The following is a 23,645-nucleotide window of genomic DNA, read 5'->3' as shown; positions in this document are numbered from 1 at the left end:
ATGCGAAGCCAAGGGGGCCTTAGGAAGCATCACTTCGAACAAAGCTAGTGGAGGTGACGGAATTCCAGTTGAGCTATTTCAAATCCTGGAAGTTGGTGCTGTTCAAGTGCTGCACTCAATATGCCAGCAAATTTGGAAAACTCAGCAGTGGCCACAGGACAGGAAAAGGTCAGTTTTCATTCCAATTCTAAAGAAAGGCAATGCCAAAAAATGTTCAAACTACTGCACAATTGCACTCTTCTCACATGTTAGCAAAGTAATGCTCAGAATTCTCCAAGCCAGCCTTCAACATTACTTGAACTGAGAACTTCCACGTGTTCAAGCTGGACTTGGAAAAGGCAGAGGAACCAGAGATCAAATTGCCAATATCTGATGGGTCAGAGAAAAAGCAAGAGTTCCAGAAAAACATTTGCTTCATTGGTTATGCTGCAGCCTTTGACTGTGTGGCTCACAACAAACCGTGGGAATTTCTTCAAGAGATGGGAATAGCAGACCACCTGCCCTGCCTCCTGAGAAACCTGTATGCAGATTAAGAAGCAGCAGTTAGAACTGGACATGAACAATGGAATGGTTCCAAAATGGGCAAGTAGTATGTCAGGGCTGTATATTGTCACTTTGTTTTTTTAACTTAGATGAGAGTACATCATGCGAAATGTTCTGCTGCTTGAAGCACAAGCTGGAATCCAGATTGCCAAGAGAAATATCAATAACCTCAGATATGCAGATGACACCAACCTTATGGCAGAAAGCGAAGAAGAACTAAAAAGCCTCTTGATGAAAATGAAAGATGAGAGTGAGAAAGCTGGCTTAAAACTCAACATTCAAAAAACTAAGATCATGGCATCTGGTCCCATCACTTCATGGCAAATGGATGGTGGCAACAATGGAAAAAGTGACAGTTATTTTCTTGGGCTCCAAAATCACTGTAGAAGGTGACTGCAGCCACAAAATTTAAAGATGCTTGCTCTTTGGAAGAAAAGCTGTGACAAACCTAGAAAGCATATTAAAAAGCAGAGACATTACTTTATCAACAAAGGTCCATCTAGTCAAAGCTATGGTTTTTCCAGTAGTCATGTATGGATGTGAGAGTTGGACCATAAAGAAAGCTGAACGCCGAAGAATTGATGCTTTTGAACTGTGGTGTTGGAGAAGACTCTTGAGAGTCCCTTGGACAGCAGAAAGATCAAACCAGTCAATCCTAAAGGAAATCAATTCTGAATATTCATTGGAAGGACTGATGCTGAAGCTGTAGCTCCAAAACTTTGGCCATCTGATGCAAAGAGCCAGCTCATGGGGAAAAAGAAGCCGACTCATGCTGGGAAAGATTGAAGGCAGGAGGAGAAGGGGATGACAGAGGATGAGATGGTTGGATGACATCACCGACTTAATGGACATGAGTTTAGGTAAACTCCAGGAATTGATGGACACGGAGACCTGGCGTGCGTGGGGTTACAAAGAGTCAGACACGACTGAGTGACTGAACTGAACTGTTATCTTTGTCTGGCCTTGGTATCAAGGTAATGTTGGCTTTATGGAATGGGTTCAGAAATGTTTCTCTCTGCAGGTTTTTTTGGAATAACTTGTGAAAGATGATAACTCTTCTGGAAGGTTTTGGAAGGATTCATCTATGAAGCTCTCTGATCTGGACTTTTATTGTCAGGAGTTTTTAAGTTACTGATTCAGGTTCATTAGTGCTAATTTATTTGTTTATATTTTCTATTTCTTCTTGTTTTGTTTGGGAAGTGTACCTTTCTAAGAACTTGTCCATTTCTTTTCAGTTGCCCGTTAATTGGTGTAATCCATTATGATTCTTTCTCTGGTGTTGGTTGTAACTTTTTTTTAATTTCTGATTTCCATTTGCATGGAGTACCTTTTTTCATCCTCTTAACTTTCAGCCTATGTGTGTCTTTACATCTGAAATGAGTCTCTCTTTAGGCAGCAGGTACATGGGTCCTATTTTGTGTCTATTCAGCCACTCCTTTTGATTGGAGCATTTAGTCCATTTACATTTAAAGTTATTATTCATAGTTGTGTACTTATTGCCATTTTGTAGTTTTCTGTTTTTTTTTTTTAAATAAGTTTTTTGTTTGTTTTTTTCTCCTTTTTGTTTGATGACTATCTTTAGTGTTATTTTTGTGAGTCTTTGCATGTGTATATAGAATAGACTTTTGGTTTATGAGTAACCTAGGGTTTATGTGTTTATATCTATATGTGTATACACATTTTTATCCTATATATATAATTGTTTTAAATTGATGATCTTTTAGGTTCTAATGCATTTTAACAACCTGGTATTTTTAATCCTCTCCCTCCAGCTTACTGTTTGTGATGTTGACATCATGTTTTACATCCTTCTGTTTTGTTGATCCCTTAACTATTTTGGTTGATTTTAACAATTTTTGTCCTTTTACCTTCCTGCTAGCTTCATAAGTGATTGATTGGCTATCTTTACTGTTTATTTGCCTTTACCAACAAGTTTTCCTTTGTAATTTCCTTCACATGTTAGTTTGTAACTTTTTTTTTGGCTTAGTTGAGTCCTTGTAACATTTCTCATAAAGCTCTTTTTGTGGTGCTGAACTCTTAGCTTCTGCTTGCCTGTCAAACTTTTGTTATCTCCATCGTATCTGAATGAAAGGTTTGCCAGGTAGAGTATTGATTCCCCTTTTAAGTATATTGTTCCACTTCTTTGTAGCCTGTAGAGTTTCTGCTGAAAAGTCAGCTTATAGCCTTATCAGACTTTTCTCATACAACTTGTTGCTTTTTCCTTGCTGCTTTTAATATTTTCTCTTAATCATTAGTTTTTGGCATTTTAGATATACTGTGTCTTGATGTGATCCTCTTTGGGTTGATCCTGTTTAGGATTCCCAGTGCTTCCTTAACTTTGATGTCTCTTTCCTTTCCCAGGTTAGGAAAGCTTTTAGCTATTATATTTTCAAAAGTCTTATTTTTCTCCTTCTCTTCTCCATCTGGGACCAGTTTAATCTGAATGTTGGTACACTTGATGTTATTCTAGCAGTCTCTTAAACTTTCCTGACTTGTTTTTCTTTTTTCTCTTCACCTTCAGTGATTTCTGCTACTTTGACTTCCAGCTCACTGATCCGTTCCTCTGTATCATTTAGTTTACTGTTTATTCCTCCTACTGTATTTTTCATTTCAGTTATTGTATCTTTCATTTCTAGTTCTCCTTTATATTTTCCAACTCTTTGTTAAAAACTTCTGACTTTTTATTCTGTTTATTTCGTGGTCTCCCGAGTTATTTGGTCATCTCTATAATGATTGATTCCCTCGTGGCTCATCTGGTAAAGCAGGTTTTACTGCCTGCAATGTGGGAGACCTGGGTTCCATCCCTAGGTGGGGAAGATCATTACTTAACTCTTTTTTGGGTAGGTTGCTTATCCTCACTTAGTTCTTGTGGGGTTTTATTTTGTTCCTTCATTTGGAACATATTCTGCTGTCACCTTATTTTGCCCAGCTTGCTGCTGTTGTGTATCTGATAAGTTCTGATCTTGGAGAAGAGCCCTTTTGTAGGAGACATCATGTGTCCCAGCCCTGAGCTCCCTCTGGTCACCAGAGCTGTGTGCTCTAGGCATCACCTCTGTGGGCTGTGTGCATCCTTTGGTGACGAGCTGACCGTTTTTGGTGGTCTGGTAGGCACGACTGGCCCCTGGCCTGATGGCTGGGACTGTGTCACGAGACAGCTGGCTTTGGGTTCCTGGAGGTCCTGCAGCTAGTGCTGATTCACTGGTGGGTGGAGCTGGGTGCCCAGTGGGTGTGGTTCCAGGGGTCCTAGCACTGGAGTCTGCTGGTGGGCAGGGCTGGCTCCTGACATGGCCAGCTTTGAGGTCTGAGGTGCTCCAGGGGGCTGTATTGCAGGGTGACTGGCTGAGGGGTCCAGGGTGTTGTGGAACTTGGGCCCCCGGGGCCCCTGGGACCAGTTCTGTGCTACTGGTGGGTAGGGCCAGGTTCTGCGTTCTCTGGTCAAAGGGCTCTGGGTCCTGGAACGGGTGTGTGCCCACCGGTAGGGGTGGGACAGTTCCTGACACAGCTCTCTGTGGAGTCTGGGTTGTTCTGAAACTGCTGTTGGCCTGCTGGCGGGTGGGGCTGGGGCCCAAGATGTCCTTGAGTCCCCGGTGGGGGCGAGTCCGGAGTTTGGGGTTAGTGCTGGCCCACTAGTGGGTGGGGTGGTGTGACAGTGCTTCTGAGTGCCAGGCACTGTCCCGAGCAGTTCATGTATCTTAATTCACTTGATCCTCACAAGAACCTTGAAGGAAATTGAAGCAGAGAGAGAGTAAAAGTCATATGCTAACACAGAGCTGGGATTCTGACCAACTCTAGAGTCCATGCTTTTAACAGTCTTTTCTTTGCTGCATTTTAGAAAAAATAAATCAGTGATACTCTTAAATCCCCCTTTCCTAGTAGTACTGTCGAGAATTAAGAGGTTGACTTTGATTTTCATTTGTCGGTATCTTATTGTACTAATGAAAAAGATGAGGATGACTTTCATTTTAAAACTCAAATTTGTCATTCTTTTTTTTTGTAATTCACCCACTTCAAAACTAACTGCCTCAATGCTTGTAATTTTTTCTTTATGAGATTGAAATTTGCAGTGGTTTGTCTGTGCTTTTTTGCTGGACTAGTCTCTTAAGTTTGTGTCATTGTTAAAAGTGAAAGTGGTACCTCTTTCCTTTTGAACCTGCAAGTTTTGAATCCTTCATTTCCTGCCAGTGCCTGTCTGCTCTCCCCAACCCCCCCCTCCATGTATACATGGTAGATTTATTATTCTAATATTGAAGGATTGACTGGGTTACAAACTTTTTATTTGGCCAGTAGGACAGTTAGAAAATAAGCTTTGGTCATCATTACCATGCTGAACACTGAGAAGGTAAGGACAACCCCAGAATAATGAATGATATTTCAAATTGAGTAATTTGTGTTTTGTAAAGAAATGTCTGTCATCCGTCCCTCATCCCGTTCTGTCTCAGACCACTGAAAACCATCCCATGTCATCACTGGTCTGGGGAACGGTGCTTGTCCAGCCGCTCTGGGCCAGTGAACGTGGGGAGGTCATTAAAGTGGCAGTGTGGTGCAGTGTGTGTCCTGGAATTTGAGAACTGAGAGGCTGCGAATGGATTTTGTTGTGGGAGGAGAAAATAATTGGGGAGGCGGAGTGTGGGGAGAGGGTCTGTGGCTGATCTAACGGCATTAATTTTCTATTAACTAGAATAATAGTGAGTTTTGAGAAGGAAATCAGTATAACAGCAAATCTGTATTGTGCATGTTTTTCCTACACTTGTTTTTAATAGAGGTACCTCTCATAATGCCCTGCTGGCCAGTTAACTTGGCTGTACAGTGCCTCACTTTTCTTATCTTTTAAGTGAGGGTAGTGATAGAAGCTACCTTACAAAGTTGTTTTGAGGATTAAATGACTATATGTGTGTTTATATGTGTGTGTGTAAACACATAAATTATGCAGTATACGTGGGTTATCGGAGAAGGCGATGGCACCCACTCCAGTACTCTTACCTGGAAAATCCCATGGACGGAGGAGCCTGGTAGGCTGCAGTCCATGGGGTCGCTAAGAGTCGGACCTGACTGAGCGACTTCACCTTCACTTTTCACTCTCATGGATTGGAGACGGAAATGGCAACCCACTCCAGTGTTCTTGTCTGGAGAACCCCAGGGACGGGGGAGCCTGGTGGGCTGCCGTCTGTGGGGTCGCACAGAGTCGGACACGACTCCAGCGACTCAGCAGCAGCAGCAGCGCGTGGGTTATACCTGTGCTGCTCTCACACGTGTGAACATTGTACACCGTTGGCAGGGGGTGGGTTCCGGGGCCTCTCTGGGTACCAAACTCTGTGAATGCTCAAGTTGCTTATATAAAATGCATAATATTTGCGTATAATACACACACATTCTCTCAGATACTTTAAATCATCTTCAGATTATGTGTAATACATATAATACAATGTAAGTACTGTGTAGCTGGTTGTCAGAATCCAGCAAAGTCAATTTTTGCTTTTTTGGACTTTTTGGAATTTTTTTTCCCCTGAATATTTTTGATTTGTGATTGATTGAATCCGCAGTTGCAGAACCAGAGTATATGGAGGACCAACTGCATATACATAGAAATGCTTAGCTAGTACCTGGCACATGGTTAGCGCTATTGTGTAAATGTTAGAAATTATATTCTACTGTGGTTAATCTGCAGTGGTTGATCATATCCACATAGTCAAGACTGACTATTTGAGTGAGCTTAATGGAAATTGTATATACATTTGGTATAACATTGTGTGGGCTGAGAAAATAGAAAGTTTATACTTTCTGGATGAAAATACAAAATTGATATAGCAATGATTTTATTCCTTTCGTGACTTAACTATGAATAAATAAGGTTTGGCAGCTCAGATCTTTAAAAACAAGGGAGTAAAACTGCAGAAATAATAAACATGTCTTTGGTGGTGGTGTGAAAGGATCAATGTAAAATTTTCAAGTGTAGTGTTATGGAGCCCAGAACAAGATAATCTTTTTCTGAAGGCTTCTCTGATATAACTTTACCTTCCTTGGTTGACTTGTTTGTTCCTTGATAAAAGCCATCTTTCTTTGCATCCTCCAAACCTGGTCTGCAGTCCCTTATCCGAAACCCATAGTGGCGTGTGTGTCTCAGAAGTAAGTTTTTTAAATTTAGATGGTTAATTTTTTGCATATGCTGTTTGTCTTAAAACCTCCTTTAGATAGGAACAGTCAGTCCATCATCATACACCTTAATTTTTCCAGCAAAATGACAAGTATAGGATCTGTGTGTTAGCATTTCATATCTTTATCTAGTATGGAGTCTGGCATGCAGTGGGTGCTCATTAAATCTGTTTCAATGAAAAACATCTAAAGATAATATCATTCAGTCATTTTCTCTGTTGCATGTGGTATCTGTGGTTGACTCAATGAAAATATTTAGTGATTATAGATTTATTATTTTTTTTAAAAGTCAGTTGCTTAGGAAAGGTGGTTATTGGGTTAACTTTTTGAAACAATGACTTGAAATAGTCATTACAGATGATTGCAAATTCTCATAAATTTGTGTCGACAAGAATGCTGATCTTGACCTTTTACGGGTCATAAAGTCTACATATAGAAGAATGATTTACTTTTAAAAAATTGATTTTATTTGTTGTTTGTGATAATTATGATAAACTAGTTGTGGTGTATCTATCTAAAGAAAGTGCTGTGTTGAGTGACTGTCTTAGGTCAAATAATCTAGATGACCATAGGAAAAAAAGTTCCCCCCACCCCCCCCCATTACAAAAAGTGATGCTTACTGTGGACATTTTATAGAAATGAGTGATCAAAAATAATCTCCTGGGACCTCCCTGGTGGTCCCATGGTGAAGACTCTGCTTTCTAATGCAGGGGTGCAGGTTCGATCCCTGGTTGGGGAGCTGAGATCCCAAATGCCTTGTGGTCAAAAAACCAAACAAAAACAGAAGCAGTATTGTAACAAATTCAATAAAGACTTTAGAAATGGCCCACATGAAAAAAAAATCTTAAAAATACAGTCACCTGGACTGTTGCATAATTCTTAAAGTTCTCTTCAGGGTTAGGGTTATAGTGTTTTGAGAGAGGCTGGGAATTAAGTCAGGTTTGTAGTCCAAGTACTGTTTAGAAAGCTAAGTAACAGATGTTGATTAATGGAAATGTTTGATGTTTTAGTGTTACTAAACACTTTGCCCCTAAGTAAGATAAAAAGGTTAAACCAAAAGTAATGAGGTCTCCACTTGTAAATAGTGGGTCTTCAGAATAACTAGAGGAGTGAGGAGTAAGCTCCCACTTCTCCTCTGGGGGAGACACGCCCACCTTTTGATGGGTTGACAGTGATTTAGCACCACAGGAAGCCTGAGCCCACTCACAAGCTCTTGCTGCCAAGGCATGCACTCTGCTGACAACCAGTGGGGCTACATCAGCCCCTTCAGAGGTTCTCAGGATGCTGCTTTTGAAGTTTTGAGAATCCAAGAGGAGTTACTGACATTGCGTCTCTTGCCATGTTGGGGTGAGATAGTGGATAGATTGCCCTGGACTCTTGGTTGGATTTGGGAGTGAAAGTGGATTTAATAGGAGATGGAAGATGGTACCACTATGTTGGGTTTTGTCTGCTGCATTCATTAAATTAGACTTCTTTTTCTTTTTTTAGTTTTATCTATTTACGTTTGGCTCTGATGGGACTCCGCTGCTGTGCCGGCCTTTCTCTAGCTGCAGTGAGTAGGGGCTGCTCTCTTGCTGTGGAGTACAGGCTCTGGGCAGCGGCTTCAGTCGTGGCGGTCCCCAGGCGCTGGGGGACAGGCTCAGCAGGGGTGGCATGGGCTTAGCTGCTGTGTGACCTGTGCGATCCTGCTGCCCCGGGGGCCAGACCTGTGGTACCTGCATTGCCAGGTGGATTCTCTACCACTGAGCCTCCAGGGAAGCCCTGGACTTATTTTTCTTCTTGAAGTCCAAGACTCTTGTGATAAGGATGCTCATTTTGATAGGTTGGTTTTGTGTATGGTATAGGAAGGCTTGGGATAAATTGCCTCCTTTCTGCAGTCTTCATTTCTCTGAACTAATTTAGGATTATCTTAATTTCTTTACTGTGTGTTGTGGTATATACATTGTAGCTATACACAGATAAACATGCATACATGTAGATAATTCCTATTTTCTCTAATTAAAAATGGTTCTTGCTATTCTGTGCTTCTATTCGTTTTTCATTTAGTATTTTATATTAGTGCTATAACTCTTCCACATACTTTTTGATCACTTCATACTCATTCATTGTTTGAATGGACTGTAAGTAGTCCTCCCTTCTTGGACACTTAGCTTCCTCTCAGTCTTTCTGACAAGAAGTGATGCACAGAAATTACTCATGCTCAGTCAGTAAGTTGTATCCAACTGTGTGACCCCACGGACTGTAGCCCACCAGGCTCCTCTGTCCATGGGGATTCTCCAGGCAAGAGTCCCGGAATGGGTTCTCATTCCCTCCTCCAGGGGATCTTCCCAGCCCAGGGATGGAACCCATGACTCCTTCATTGGCAGGTGGATTCTTGACCACTGAGCCACCTGGGCACTCATATCCCTCTGTGCCTGCACATTTTTGTTTATTTAGGAAAAACTGTAGTGAGTGGATTAGTGGGTCAAAAGGTAATGTAACAGTTCTGTTACACTTTTTCAAGCTGCCCACCAGGAAGGCTGGCCCACTTACACTTGACTGCAGAACTGTCTGAAAGGCCCTGTAACTGCTATTCCTGTCTTGTCTATTTTGATTGCTTTATTTGAATACATGTGACTTCATCCCTGTCCCCCTTCTCTTGTCTTCTTACAGTTTTTAACATTTTATGTAGTTAGATCTTGCTCTTCCTTTATTTATCTTATAGACTTTTCCTACTTTATGGTTATATAGCTATTAATTTATATTTATCAGCTATTTTCATAGTTTAAATCTAAAATTTTGGGTTTACAGCTATTCTAGAACATGTTGAATGGCATTGTGTGAAGTAGAGGGTACAGAAATTTCTAAGCTCTTTGATCAGCCCGTTTCCTCAGTCCTCCTTAATGGATGACCTATTCTTTCTCTGTGGATATCAGAAGCTTTGTCATTTGGTCTTCTCTTCAGTCGCACGGGTATTTTTTTTTTGTGGTTGTGCATAGGATTTTCCTATGGGTGTGTGTGCGTGTGTGTATCTTTCGTACCAGACAATTACTGGTAGATAGAAAAGCTGTTGATGTTTCGTGTGGATGTATTTTGTAACCAGTCACTTTCTGATTCTTTTCATCATCACAGCTTTTCCGTTGATTCTCTTACCTTTTACAGGTAGATAAAACACTTTTGTAGAGAGATCAAACTGTGCATCACTGTGTTGGCTTGAGTATCAAGCATCGTGAGTTTCTTTTTTTCTGGTCAGGTGTGTAATTTTCTACTCCTTACGGTGAGTTTTCTTTTCAAGCCACAATCTTTGTGTGGTCTACTTAAAGTTCTCCAACCTAACGCCTGTGATTGTCAAAACCGAGTGTGGTGGAGGCCACTGGGAAGTGATCAGCAGACCAGGAGGCAGCGAAGGCGGGGTTGGTGGAGAGGCAGGTTGGGGGGAGAAGCCAGTGATGGGGCCGTGGCCCCAGCTCTTCCTTCTCTGCCCCCCTTTCTGAGTTCTGATTTGCTTCATGGACTTGCTTGATTTTGCCCTTCTGATGATTTTCTGGCTTCCCGTTTTACTCTCCAGGCGCACCTTGTTTTCTTTCTTTCATACAGTAGCTCCCCTGCCCCTTTTTTCTGCGATCCAGACACACATACCGTTGTGGGACCGAATCCAGAGCAGGCCCTCTAGCTTGTCGTCATGAGAACTAGTACGGAGTGCCCTGAACTCGTGGCTGTCACGCATCCTGCTTTGCAAAGGATGTGGCAGGACTTTGATTAAACTTGGGTTTCCTCATAAAATCAAACCACTGCTTTGGAAGGCTTAGTGAAATGAAAGAGGCATGCTTTGTAGAGACAGATGGGGGGAACTGTAGAGATGTGGCTGGGCTGGGGGATGAGGACTCCAGAGGACGCGGTGAGAGAGTAGTGTTCCACAGAGTCTGTTATTTTGGATCTCCAGCTTGCTTTCTTCCCTGAGCTTTAGACCTGGGGATCTGACTGCCTACTGGAGAACCCCGTTTTGTGTGGCCCAGGAAGCTCAGTTTCAGTATGTGTGCAGCTGAATTTACCATCTTCTTGTAGAAAATCTCCTCCCCCTCCCAAGTTTATTATCGCACTGCAGGGCTTCACTGTCTCTTTAGTTTTGATCAGCCAGAAACCTGGCAGTTACACTTTATTCTGTTTTCCCACATTCTTACGTAAGGGCACCAGCCTGTGGATCCTGCCTCTGGAGCGCACTCTCTCTGTCCCCAGTGCCTCCAGACTTCTGTACGTCTCTTGATCTCAGATCATCACCTCCTGCCTGCGTTTCTGTGCAGTTTTCCCTTTGGTGTCCCTGTGGCCGGATGATCGCGTCTGATTCTCGTACACTAGAGCGCACAGCCCTTTAATGCAGTCCTGTCAGTGTCCGTCCGGAATTGGTTCCAGGACCCCCAGCAGATAGGCATGTGCGCAGAGGCGGAGGTCACTGGCAGTCGGTCTGTGGCGTCTGCGGATTCAGCCTGCCGTGGATGAGATGTGCAGAGCGCCTGCTGGTTCCGGTCGGAGGCGGGCTGTGTCTTCCCTTCTGCTCCCCTCTACTCTCTGATTGCTTTGTCAAGTACTGAAATCTGCATTTGTGCAACTGTTTATGATTTTGCTTGCCTCAAGCTTGGAATATTCTCTCTCAATCTTACAGACTCCAGTGAGGTCTCAGCTTAAATGCCATTGCTCAAGGAAGCTTCCTTAAACCACTAAGTCTGTTGTGCCCTTCCTGTTTGGCCAAATAACCTGTACTATTCTATAACATTTATTATGTGTTAGAATTGTCTTTTTACCTAATAGCCTGTGTCTCACTTTTGAGTGTTCCATGAGCTCCAAGGCCATGCATATCATCTTTACTCCTACTCCTGGTGCTCTATCTATTAAAAGTAGATGTCCTGTGACAGGTACTGTTCTAGGTGCTGAAAATAGAGCAGTGAGTAAGAGGCTGTTGCAGTTATTACTGCTGTATGAAAAGCTACTCCAAACCTGAGTGGCTTAAGACAACAGTAACATTTATTTACTCATGATTTTATAATTAGTAAAGGACTTGGTAGGGGAGGCTAATTTCTTGTTTCACTTGGTGTCTGCTCATTGGAGGTCATAGTTTCCACGTCTAAGCTGGCTCACTCAAGGCTGGCAGTTGATGCCGGGGGAGCTAAAGGAGGCTGTTGATCACAGCACCGACGTGAGGCCTCTGTGTGCAGCCTGGTGTGACTGGTAGACTCTGAGAGTGAGTGTCCCAGGAACAAGCATTCTAAAAGGAAGGAAGCGCAAGCAGCCAGTGCTTTTAAAGATTAGGCTGGAAATTGATGAGTGTTACTTCTCCTGCGTTCCATTGGTTAAATAGACAATAGCCCTGATTCAATGGGAGGAGAATTAAACTCCATATCCTGGTGGAGAAAGTGACAAAAAATTTATGACCGTGTTTAATTAATCTACTTTGTTGTTCAGTTGCCTAGTCGTTCCAACTCTTTGCGACCCCATGGACTGCAGTACGCCAGGCCTCACCATCTCCTTGAGTTTGCCCAAGTTCATGTTCATTGCATCAGTGATACTGTCCAGCCATCTCATCCTCTGAAGCCCTCTTCTTCTGCCCTCAATCTTTCCCAGCATCAGGGACCTTTCCAATGAGTCGTCTGTGCGCATCAAATGAACAAAATACTGGGGCTTCAGCATCAGACCTTCTATTCAATATTCAGGGTTGATCTCCCTTAAGATTGAATGGTTTGATCTCCTTGCTGTCCCGGGGCTTTCAGGAGTCTTCTCCAGCACCACAGTTCAAATGCATCAATTCTTTGGCGTTCTTCCTTCTTTACAGTCCAGCTTTCACAACTGTATGTGACCACTGGGAAGACCCAGTGGTCTTGACTATGTGGACCTTTTTCGGCAGAGTAATGTCTCTGCTTTTCAACACACTGTCTAGGTTTGTCATTGCTTTCCTGCCTTGAAGCAATTGTCTTCTGATTCATGGCTGCAGTCACCTTCTGCAGTGATTTCAGAGCCCAAGAAGAGGAAATCTGTCACCATGTCTACCTTTTCCCCCTCTGTTTGCCATGCAGTAATGGGGCCGGATGCCATGATCTTAGTTTTTTTTTTTTTTTTAAAGTATTTAATCCTAAGCTGTCTCTTTCACTGTTCTCCTAACCTTCATCAAGAGGCTCTTTAGTTTCTCTTCACTTTCTGCCATTAGAGTGATATCATCTGCATATCTGAGGTTGTTGGTGTTTCTCCCGCCTATCTTGATTCTGGCTTGTAACTTGTCCAGCCTGGCATTTCTCGTGATGTGCTCAGTGTATAGATAAAATAAACGGTGACAGCAGACAGCCCTGTGGTACTCCTGTCTCGATCTTGAACCAATCAGTCATTCATACAGAGTTCTGACTGTTGCTTCTTGACCTGCATACAGGTTTCTCAGGAGACAGGTAAGATGGTCTGATGCTCCCATCTCTCTAAGAGCTTTCCATAGTTTCTCATGATCCACACAGTCAAAGGCTTTAGCATAGTCCATGAAACAGAGATAGATATTTTTCTGAAATTCCCTTGCTTTCTCTATAATCCAATGAATGTTGGCAATTTGATCTCTAGTTCTTTTATCTTTTCTAAACCCAGCTTGGACGTCTGGAAGTTCTTGGTTCACTTAATGCTGAAGCCTAGCATGCAAAATTTTAAGCATGACTTAGCATGTCCAATGGTTAGTACATTCTTTGGTACTACCCTTTTTGGGAATTGGGATCTACTGCATAGACCTAACCTGGAGGAGGAAATGGCAACCCACTTCAGTATTCTTGCCTGGGAAATCCCATGGACAGAGGAGCCTAGTAGGCTTCAGTCCTTGGGATTGCAAAGAGTTGGACACGACTGAGCGACTAAACAACAACAACAACGTAGACCTAAAAAAGAAAAATACTATAAAGATTTTGGATGAGTTAATTTGTACTTTCAGCCTCCCAAAAGAATCATGATACCAATTTAAAAAATAAAATATAAAGTGAAATTTTAAAATGTTTAAAAAAATTTTTTTCAGAAGTTTTCATACACTGATATTATATTTCTACATATATTTTAGAAGTGAGATTGTTGTATCTAAGAGTATGTGTAATTTAGATTTTGATACCTATAGCCAAATTGCCTAATAGGTAATATTACTTTGAATCCCGATTTTTAGTACAGGGTATAAATTACATTTGCCCATTATCTTGCTACCAGAAAAAATTGTAAATCATTGTTTTTGGCTAACCTGTTGGCAAAAGTTGATAGGTTGGCTTTATTGTAATTCCTTTAATGCCTGTTTATGCTCTTTGTCCATTTTTGGGGGGATGTTTGTTATTGATTTTCAAGAGCTTTTTGTGTGCTATAGATTTTAATTCTACCCATTACATATAAGTATTATAAATTTTGTCTTTGAGTTTTGCTTATCATTTTAAAAATTTTATGAAGAATTATTACATTTTTGTGTAGTTCCATATATTAGTCTTTTTCTTTACAATTTTGTTTCTTGGCAGAAATAGGATTGGACTCACTTCTTCTTTGTTTTCTTTTTACATCTTTGGTCAGTCTTCCAGTAGTTTCAAATACAGAATTTTTGTATATTATACATATTGCTGGTGGGGAAAAATCAGTAGGCCAGTAAATCCCTTAGCAATTAAGATGTCTGGGGAATTAATCTCAATCATCTCCATTTCTTAATTATCTTATAATAAAATGAAATTGATATCTTTTAGAATTTGTCAAATTCTGTCCTCGACAGTACCAGAAAATCAAAGTGAATGAAGACAAGTTGTTCCTTGGCTTCAGTGTTACAAGTTCCCATAAACTGAAACTTGTAGTGATTGAAATATAAAAATATTAAACTTATTAAAACTGAAAACAGGATAGTGTTCAGCTAGGTTATATGGACAAAATAATGCCTTGAAAAGAATTAGAAATGCTGGGAAACAGGTTTTTTTTTTTTTTCCCTCCCTCCCTCCTTTTTAAAAGCTGACGTGAGAGTAAGAAATTACCAGCTCAAGATCTTCATGAAAGTAGGAATTCAGAGAAATGAAAACAGGATATTAAAACTATTCTAGGGAACTTTTACTTTGATTTTGAAGGCCTCGTAAGGCACAGGGTATAGAAATTAAAATCCAGATAGGCTAAAGGAGAGGAGTCTAATCTAATGGAAATGCTTTCCCTATAAAATTGAGACTCCTAAGAACTGTGTATAGAGTATGGTTAAACCAAGGTGAAAGTCCTTCCCATGCTCTTGCTCATAGGAGGGTGCAAGAATAGTTGCCTGGGAGCTGAGAAAAACCCCTGTTCCTAAGAAGCTATAACCAGAGGTCTTCTCTCTCCTTGATTTGCAGCTCATATTCATGTCACCTGCGGTGCAGACCTCACCTCACACTGCGAATTTAAAGTGGTTCTAGGTGCTTGGGAGAAGCAAATAAGAGACGTCTCATGTAGCATGTGTTTGAATCTTAGGTCCTAGGGAGTCCCACACATAATTTTCCAAAGATTTAGCCCACAATAAAATATAACCAAGCCCAATAGGGAAACAAGGCACCATGGGTCAGAAGCCCCGGAAGTAACTGACAGAGTAGGCCCTCAGAAACCGTAGACTTTGGAATGCTGGGACAGCGGTTATAAAACAGCTGTTTATCATGTTTACGGAAAAGATGGAAAACAATTTTCAAGGAACGAGAAATCTAGCAGATTTGAAAAAGACAGGAACAAAATTTCTAGAAATAAAAAATTATTACAATGAAAAACTCGGTGAATATGGGTTAATGGTAGATTAAATGCAACTAAAGAGAATTAACTGGACATGGGAGAGAAGAAATAATTCAGAATGTAGCACAGAAGGACAAGGAAGTGGTCAAAAAGAAAGGGATTAAGGTTTACAGAACATAGAATGAGAAGGTCTAACAGCATTTCATCAGTTTTCTAATTGTAGAAGGGAGAAATATTGGGAAAGGAGGGAGTGTTTTAAAATATAATAGCTGAGGATTTTCCAGAACTGATGAAAAACATCAGGCAACAAATTGAGTAAGTTCAGAGAAATAAAAGCAGAATCAGTCAGTCAGTCAGTTCAGTCGCTGAGTCGTGTCTGACTGTTTGCGACCCCATAAATTGCAGCACGCCAGGCCTCCCTGTCCATCACCAACTCCTGGAGTCTACTCAAACTCATGTCCATCAGGTCGGTGATGCCATCCAGCCATCTCATCTTCTGTTGTCCCCTTCTCCTCCTGCCCCCAATCCGTCCCAGCATCAGGGTCTTTTCCAGTGAGTCAATTCTTCATATGAGGTGGCCAAAGTATTGGAGTTTCAGCCTCAGCATCAGTCCTTCCTGTGAACACCCAAGACTGATCTCCTTTAGGATGGACTGGTTGGATCTCTTTGCAGTCCAAGGGACTCTCAAGGGTCTTCTCCAACACCACAGTTCAAAAGCAGCAATTCTTCAGTGCTCACCTTTCTTTATGGTCCAATTCTCACATCTATACATGACCAATTGAAAAACCAACAAAGGTCCGTGTGGTCAAGGCTATGGTCTTTACAGTAGTCATGTATGGATGTGAGAGTTGGACGGTGAAGAAAGCTGAGTGCTGAAGAATTGATGCTTTTGAACTGTGGTGTTGGAGAAGACTCTTGAGAGTCCCTTGGACTGCAAGGAGATCCAACCAGTCCATTCTAAAGGAGATCAGTCCTGGGTGTTCATTGGCAGGACTGATGTTGAAGCTGAAACTCCAATACTTTGGCCACCTCATGCGAAGAGTTGATTCGTTGGAAAAGACCTTGATGCTGGGAGGGATTGGGGGCAGGAGGAGAAGGGGACGACAGAGGATCAGTTGGCTGGATGGCATCACCGACTCAATGGACATGGGTTTGAGTAGACTCTGGGTGTTGGTGATGGACAGGAAGGCTTGGTGTGCTGTGATTCATGGGGTTGCAAAGAGTTGGACACGACTGAATGACTGAATTGAACAGGAAAAACCATAGCTTTGACTAGACGGACCTTTGTTGGCAAAGTAATGTCTCTGCTTTTAACATGCTGTCTAGGTTGATCATAGCTTTTCTTCCAAGGAGCAAGCGTCTTTTAATTTCATGACTGCAGTCACCATCTGCAGTGATTTTGGAGCCCATAAAAATAAAGTCTGTCACTGTTTCCATTGTTTCCCCATCTATTTGCCATGAAGTGATGGGACCAGATGCCATGATGTTAGTTTTCTGATTGTTGAGTTTTAAGCCAACTTTTTCACTCTCCTCTTTCACTTTCATCAAGAGCCTCTTTAGTTCTTCACTTTCTGCCATAAGGGTGATGTCATCTGCATGTCTGAGGTTTTTGATATTTCTCCCAACAGTCTTGATTCCAGCTTGTGCTTTATCCAGCTTGTCATTTCCTATGATGTGCTCTGCATATAAGTTAAATAAGCAGGGTGACAACATACGGCCTTGACATACTCCTTTTCCTAGTTGGAACCAGTCTGTTGTTCCGGAACAGTTAGAGTTCCGGCTCTAACTGTTGCTTCCTGACCTGCATACAGGTTTCTTAGGTGGCAGGTCAGGTGGTCTGGTATTCCCATCTCTTTCAGAATTTTCCACAGTTTATTGTGATTCATGCAGTCAAAGGCTTTAATATAGTCAATAAAGCAGAAATAGATGTTTTCCTGGAACTCTTTTCTTTTTCAATGAACCACTGGATATTGACAATTTGATCTCTGTTTCCTCTGTCTTTTCTAAATTCAGCTTGATAATCTGGAAATTCACGGTTCATGTACTGCTGAAGCCTGGCTTGTAGAATTTTGAGCATTACTTTGGCATTGCCTTTCTTTGGGATTGGAATGAAAACTAACCTTTTCCAGTCCTATGGCCACTGCTGAGTTTTCTAAATTTGCTGGCATATTGAGTGCAGCGCTTTCACAACATCATCTTTTAGGATTAAAATAGCTCAACTGGCATTCCATCACCTCCACTTACTGTGTTCATAGTGATGCCTCCTAGGGCCCCTTTGACTTCACATTCCAGGATGTCTGGCTCTAGGTGAGTGGTCACACCATTCTGGTTATCTGGGTCTTGAAGATCTTTTTTGTATAGTTCTTCTATGTATTCTTGCCACCTCTTCTTAATATCTTCTGCTTCTGTTAGGGCCATACTATTTCTCTCCTTTATTGAGCCCATCTTTGCATGAAGTTTTCCCTTGGTATTTCTGTTTTTCTTGAAGAGATCTCTCGTCTTTCCCATTTTATTATTTTCCTCTGTTTCTTTGCATTGATTGCTGAGGAAGGCTTTCTTATCTCTCCTTGCTGTTCTTTGGAACTCTGCATTACAAATCACCTTTAAGGTAGCTGTGGCTGTTTGACTGCTCAGGCGCTGAAACGGAAGTCAGAGAATACGGGGACGACACCTCAGCGTGCTGGGAGAAATTGCCACCTCAGTGTTCTGTGCCCAGTGAAAGTCCATGTCAGGAGGAAGGTGAGAGAATGCCGGCAGCAGACAGAATTGCATAATATTATTCTCTGATGGTAAAGAAAATGTATGGATGGATATTTTTCTGATTGTTTCTAGTGTTTAGAATGAAGGATTTTAGTAGAACTCAGCAGTTCTGAGCTCCACATAGTTATTTTATTCTTAGAAAATTGTTGTGCTTATACTTAATAACAGATAACTTATTACCAATATTTTTACTGATATAATACTTCAACTTTTTGAACTCTGCTCTGTTCAGAATCTTCAGTATTGTTATAGGAAAACTTTTGTGGTTTTTAATGCATACCTTTAAGTCTTGCTGAATCAACAATGTAACTTTTAATATTCATATTTTAAATACTGAAAGCAAAGCCAAGAATAATTTGGAGAAAATTGGGTCTTGGTATTTTAAACAATAATTCCTAGAAGCGGCTTCATTCTCATCTCTCAGCCCCAAATACAAATTTTTGGAAAAACATAGTGGTAGATTTATTTGTTTGTGGTGGTGGTGGGGGGAGATTATTTTTTAACGCATACAAGCTTAGTATAGTGAGAGTCTAGAATAGTGGGAAGAATAAATGGACCTTAAAGTTATTCGGATGAGCCTACATTAGAATCTGGCTCCATCATTTAGTAATTCAGCCATCGTCGTGTGAGTTAACCCTGCTGACATTTAAGTTTTCTTACCTGTATAATGAGGATAAGACTACCTTGCAGGTGTATCATGGGGAATATAGCAGTGTTTGTAAAATGCCCTGAGTTCAGTCAGTGTATCTTAGGGGTTTCCTCCTGGTACTCTTGAGTGACAGAACTGTAAGTTGAATCTGGCAAGGAATTTGAAATTGTTATACAAATGATGTACAGTTGATCAGTTGATAATACTTTTCATGATGAAGAGTCATGGACACTGGAAATAATGAAAATAAAAATTTTTGAAGTTAAGAAATTACCAGAATTTGGCTTTACCTGTTGAGTTGGTGGTTAATTTTGCATCACGTCAGCTGTGTCTACTGCCTGCAATTTAGGCAGCTTCCCATTCTTCATGGCAGGTAACAAGTAAGTATTGGGCTTCCCTGGATCTGGTCGGGACTCAGATGGTAAAGATTCTGCCTGGAATGCAGGAGACCCAGTTCAGTTCCTGGGTGGGGAAGATCCCCTGGAGAAGGAATTGGCTACCCACTCCAGTATTCTTGCCTAGAGAATCCCATGGACAGAGGAGCCTTGCATGGGCTCACGAAGAGTCAGACATGACCAACACTTTCACTTCTTCATATATATATGTGTGTGTGTGTATGTGTGTGTGTATGTGTATAAAGTTTATCTGTTTATTTTCTGTCTCCCAAAGTTAAAGTTCATGGTGACGGCTGTGTGCTGTGCTGTGCTTAGTCGCTCCCTTGTGTCCAGCTCTTTGCGACCCCGTGGACTGTAGCCCGCCAGGCTCTTCTCCATGCAGGAATACTGGAGTGGGTTGCCATGCCCTCCAGAGGATCTTCCCACCCAGGCACCAAACGCAGGTCTCTCCTGCATTGCAGGCGGATTCTTTCATCGCCTGAGCCACGGGGGAAGCCCACACTTCATGGCAAACCTGAATATTTTACTAATTCAGTCAGAAATGGTTATTAAAATGTGTGCTGCAAGCTTCATGCTGTAGTGTTCGGAAGTTAAGTACATTCCCTGGCCTTCAGTCCTTTAGAGTGAGAGCTGCGAGTGCCCTGGTCCCTGCCGTTTGACACTTAGATCTGGACGTTCCTGTCTCTGCGTGTTTTTCTCTACAGTCACGACAAGAGGTAGTCTTCTATGATGTAGAATTACTTGTACACCTTGAAAATTATTTTTCTGCTTTTTTTCTTTATTTAATTTTCTCTCATTGAGTAGTGATAACTATGTAGAATGTACCAGTTGATTGCATTTTAAAACCACACATAGCAAAATTAAGAAATTTTATGATGACAATTCAGAAGTTTTTATTTTTGGAGCGTGACATCATTTTTAGAATGTTGGTTATAGTGATATGTTTTATTTGTAGATTTTGAGTTTATTCAGGTTACAGAGACAAAGACTAAAAACAAATCAGACATTTCTTGCCTTTATGAAATTCTAGATTTTCGATCAAATACTTTGAATATAAATTGGGTAACGATAGTGATACAACTTTAAATATATACATATGCTTCATATTAAGCATTCTAAATATTTTAATTTTCTTGATTTACTTAGGGCACTCATGCAGTGCAAAAGTTGAGCAGCAGCAAATTTTTGTGCAGTTATATCATGTTTTATTGGTATTTGTGCAGGGCTGCTTTTGATCTTGGAGGTAATCCCTTTAATCATAAACTTTGAAGAATGTTAATCTTATGCTTTCTAAACTGATATATTTTGCATTACTAAAAATACACAGGATTAGAAAAGACACTGTATGAAACTCCTGTAGACATTTTTTTTCTTGTTTACATTTGACTTTATGTTTCATATTTGGTTGTTGATATTCTATAGACTGATCATTTCTTCTTAACTAGAGGTTGTATGATGTGAAAGATTATAGGTTAAATTTGAATCAGCCCCTGTTTTGACTTTTATCTTTTCCAGTCTTTTATATTTTGAAAACGAGTGTTATTTCATGATATCAAACTCTATGTGAATCAGGGTCATTCCTCATGACTAGAAAAATTACCACTGTTGTCTGTAAAGTAGGATTTATTCATGTTTATTCCGAGTACTCTAGTCTGACTTTTTTGTAGCACTAGAGATTTTTAGGTACAATCATATCATCATTTTCTATAATACTATTAAGGTACGTTAAACAGAAGCAATCTAGTTTGAAGTTCAACTTGTAATTCATTTACTCAGTCGTGTCCAACTCTTTGTGACCCTATGGAATGCAGCACGCCAGGATTGCCTGCCCAGTACCAACTCTTGGAGCTTGCTCAAACTCATGTCCATTGAGTTGATGATGCCTTCCAACCATCTCATCCTCTGTTGTCCCCTTCTCCTCCTGCCTTCAGCCTTTCTCAACATCAGGGTCTTTTCCAATTAGTTCTTCCCATCAGGTTGCTAAAGTATTGGTGCTTCAGCTTCAACATCAGTCTTTCCAATGAATATTCAGGGTTGATTTCCGTTAGGATTGACTGGTTTGATCTCTTTTCTGTCCAAGGGACTCTCAAGAGTCTTCTCCAGCACCACAGTTCATAAGTGTCCATTCTTTCGTGCTCAGATCTCTTTATGGTCCAACTCTCAGATTAATACATGACTACTGGAAAAACCATAGCTTTGACTAGATGGGCCTTTTTCATCATAGTGATGTCTCTCCTTTTTAATATGCTGAAGTCACTGTCTGCAGTGATTTTGGAGCCCAAGAAAATAAAGTATCTCACTGTTTCCATTGTTTCTCCATTTATTTGCCATGAAGTGATGGGACCAGATACCATGATCTTCGCTTTTTGAATGTTGAGTTTTAAGCCAGTTTTTCACTCTCCTCTTTCACCTTCATCAAGAGGCTCTTTTGTTCCTCTTCACTTTCTGCCATTAGGGTGGTGTCATCTGCATATCTGAGGTTACTGATATTTCTCCCTGCAATCTTGATTCCAGCTTTTGCTTCATCCAGCTTGGCATTTTGCATGATGTATTCTGCATACAAGTTAAAGAAGCTGGGCAGCCTTGATACAGCCTTAATACACTCCTTTCCCAATTTTGAACCAGTTTGTTGTTCCATTGTAGTTCTAACATTGTAGCACCTTTTGCTTTTTGACTTGGGTATAGGTTTCTCAGGAGGCAGGTAAGATGGTCTGGTATTCCCATCTCTCTAAGCATTTTCCACGTTTGTTGTGATCCACACAGTCAAAGCTTTTAGTGTAGCAGAAGGAAATGTTTTTCTGTAGCTCTATTGCTTTTTCCATGATCCAACAGATGTTGGCAATTTGATCTCTGGTTCCTCTGCCTTTTCTAAATTCAGCTTGATCATCTGGAAGTCCTCATTTCATGTACTGTTGAGTCAGCTTGGGGGATTTTGAGCATTACCTTGCTACCATGTGAAATGAGTGCAATTGTGTGGTAGTTTGAACCTTCTTTGGCGTTGCTCTTCTTTGAGATTGAAATGAAAACTGACCTTTTCCAGTCCTGTGGCCACTGCTGAGTTTTCCAAATTTGCTGGCATATTGAGTGCAGCACTTTAACAGCATCATCTTTTAGGATTTGTAATAGTTTCTCTGGAATTCCATCACCTTCACCAGCTTTGTTCATATGCTTCCTAAGGCCCATTTAACTTCACATTCTGGGATATCTGGCTCTAGGTAAGTGATTATACCATCATGGTTATCTGGGTCATTAAGAGTTTTTTCGTACAGTTGTTCTATGTATTTTTGCCACCTCTTCTTAATATCTTGGCTTTTCTTAGGTCCATACCATTTCTGTCCTTTATTATAACCATCTTTGCATGAAATATTCCTTTGTTAAATTCATTTGGTAGTCCCTTTTTTAAAGGAACACCAGATAATGAGACTTTTCTGTTTATTAATGATTGCTTGTATAAAATAGTACTACTGGTTTTGCTAGGTTTCTTTTGTGGTGTTTTGCAGAGGAAACATTCCACTTAGGACACTAGGTAATATTTTAGATTTTTAATGAAAAACAGTGTTTTCTTTCCTTGGTGGCTTAGCAACATTGGTAACTACTGTGGAATTCTACAGAAAGGTTTCAGTTGAAATATTGTGGTACATTTGGTGTTGAATATTAATTAATTTTTGTGTAATAGTTATGCAGGAAATTATTCAGAAATCATTGCTGAGTTGAGAAAATCATTGAAATTTGGTGACAAATATTTTTGATAATTAAGTTGAATATGTTTATAAAACTTTCATATTTGTTCATAAAACTTCCATGATACTGAGAAATTACTGTTAATATTGTTAGCTGTGATGACATTGTGGTTATGTAAAAAAAAGTCCATAGTTTTTATATTTTTTAAATTAAGTTGGGATAAAATGATAGGAAGCTAAGAACTGGTGAATAAGAATAGCAAAATTAACTAGTTTGTTGAGCAGAGGTCATGTATGTATAGAGATTCTTTATTTTCACTCTTTGTATATGTTTATAAAATGTTATTATAGAAATTAATTATAGGTTACCAAGGGCCAGGGAGAGGTAATAGGGAGTTATTGTTTTAATTGGTATAGAGTTTCTGTTTGGGATGTTGAAAAAGTTCTGAAAATGAATTGTGGTGATGGTGGCACATTGTGAATGTACTCAATGGTACTGAATTTTACAATTAAAAATGGTTAGAAATGGTAAATTTTAACTTTTATTAAAAAATAAATTTCACCATAGTATTAAAGTACATTAATGCAAACAATCCCATGAACCATCAGACTTCAGAGTAAACCCTTGGGACACATGGTGCCTTGTCCCTTTCCTTTCCTTTTTCTCAGTAACTTCTCCTCCAGTTTGGAGAGGAAGAGGAAGGAAAAGCGCTCAGGTCATGTGAGCACTTCCTTAATGGGATTAGGTTATAGAGTGGTATTATGATTGCATTG

General features: G+C 40.5%; 1 protein-coding gene across 22 annotated transcripts in view; it reads left to right on the top strand.

Moving 5' to 3' along the window:
• The window catches only part of TBC1D5 (TBC1 domain family member 5), a 559,964-nt gene that overhangs the window by 5,751 nt on the left and 530,568 nt on the right, over nucleotides 1-23,645 (top strand). For 3 of the 22 annotated variants that reach the window (XM_070467025.1, XM_070467041.1, XM_070467037.1), the window contains exon 1: nucleotides 19,821-19,907. The exons of the other annotated variants lie outside the window; for them this stretch is intronic. The gene's annotated coding sequence lies outside the window, so the exon portion shown is untranslated. Of the gene's footprint in view, nucleotides 1-19,820; nucleotides 19,908-23,645 lie in introns of those variants that run through there. 22 annotated transcript variants of the gene reach the window in all.

This window comes from Odocoileus virginianus, chromosome 4, assembly GCF_023699985.2.
Source record: "Odocoileus virginianus isolate 20LAN1187 ecotype Illinois chromosome 4, Ovbor_1.2, whole genome shotgun sequence".
Taxonomy (NCBI): domain Eukaryota; kingdom Metazoa; phylum Chordata; class Mammalia; order Artiodactyla; family Cervidae; genus Odocoileus; species Odocoileus virginianus.
This window is presented reverse-complemented; position numbering and strand designations above follow the sequence as displayed.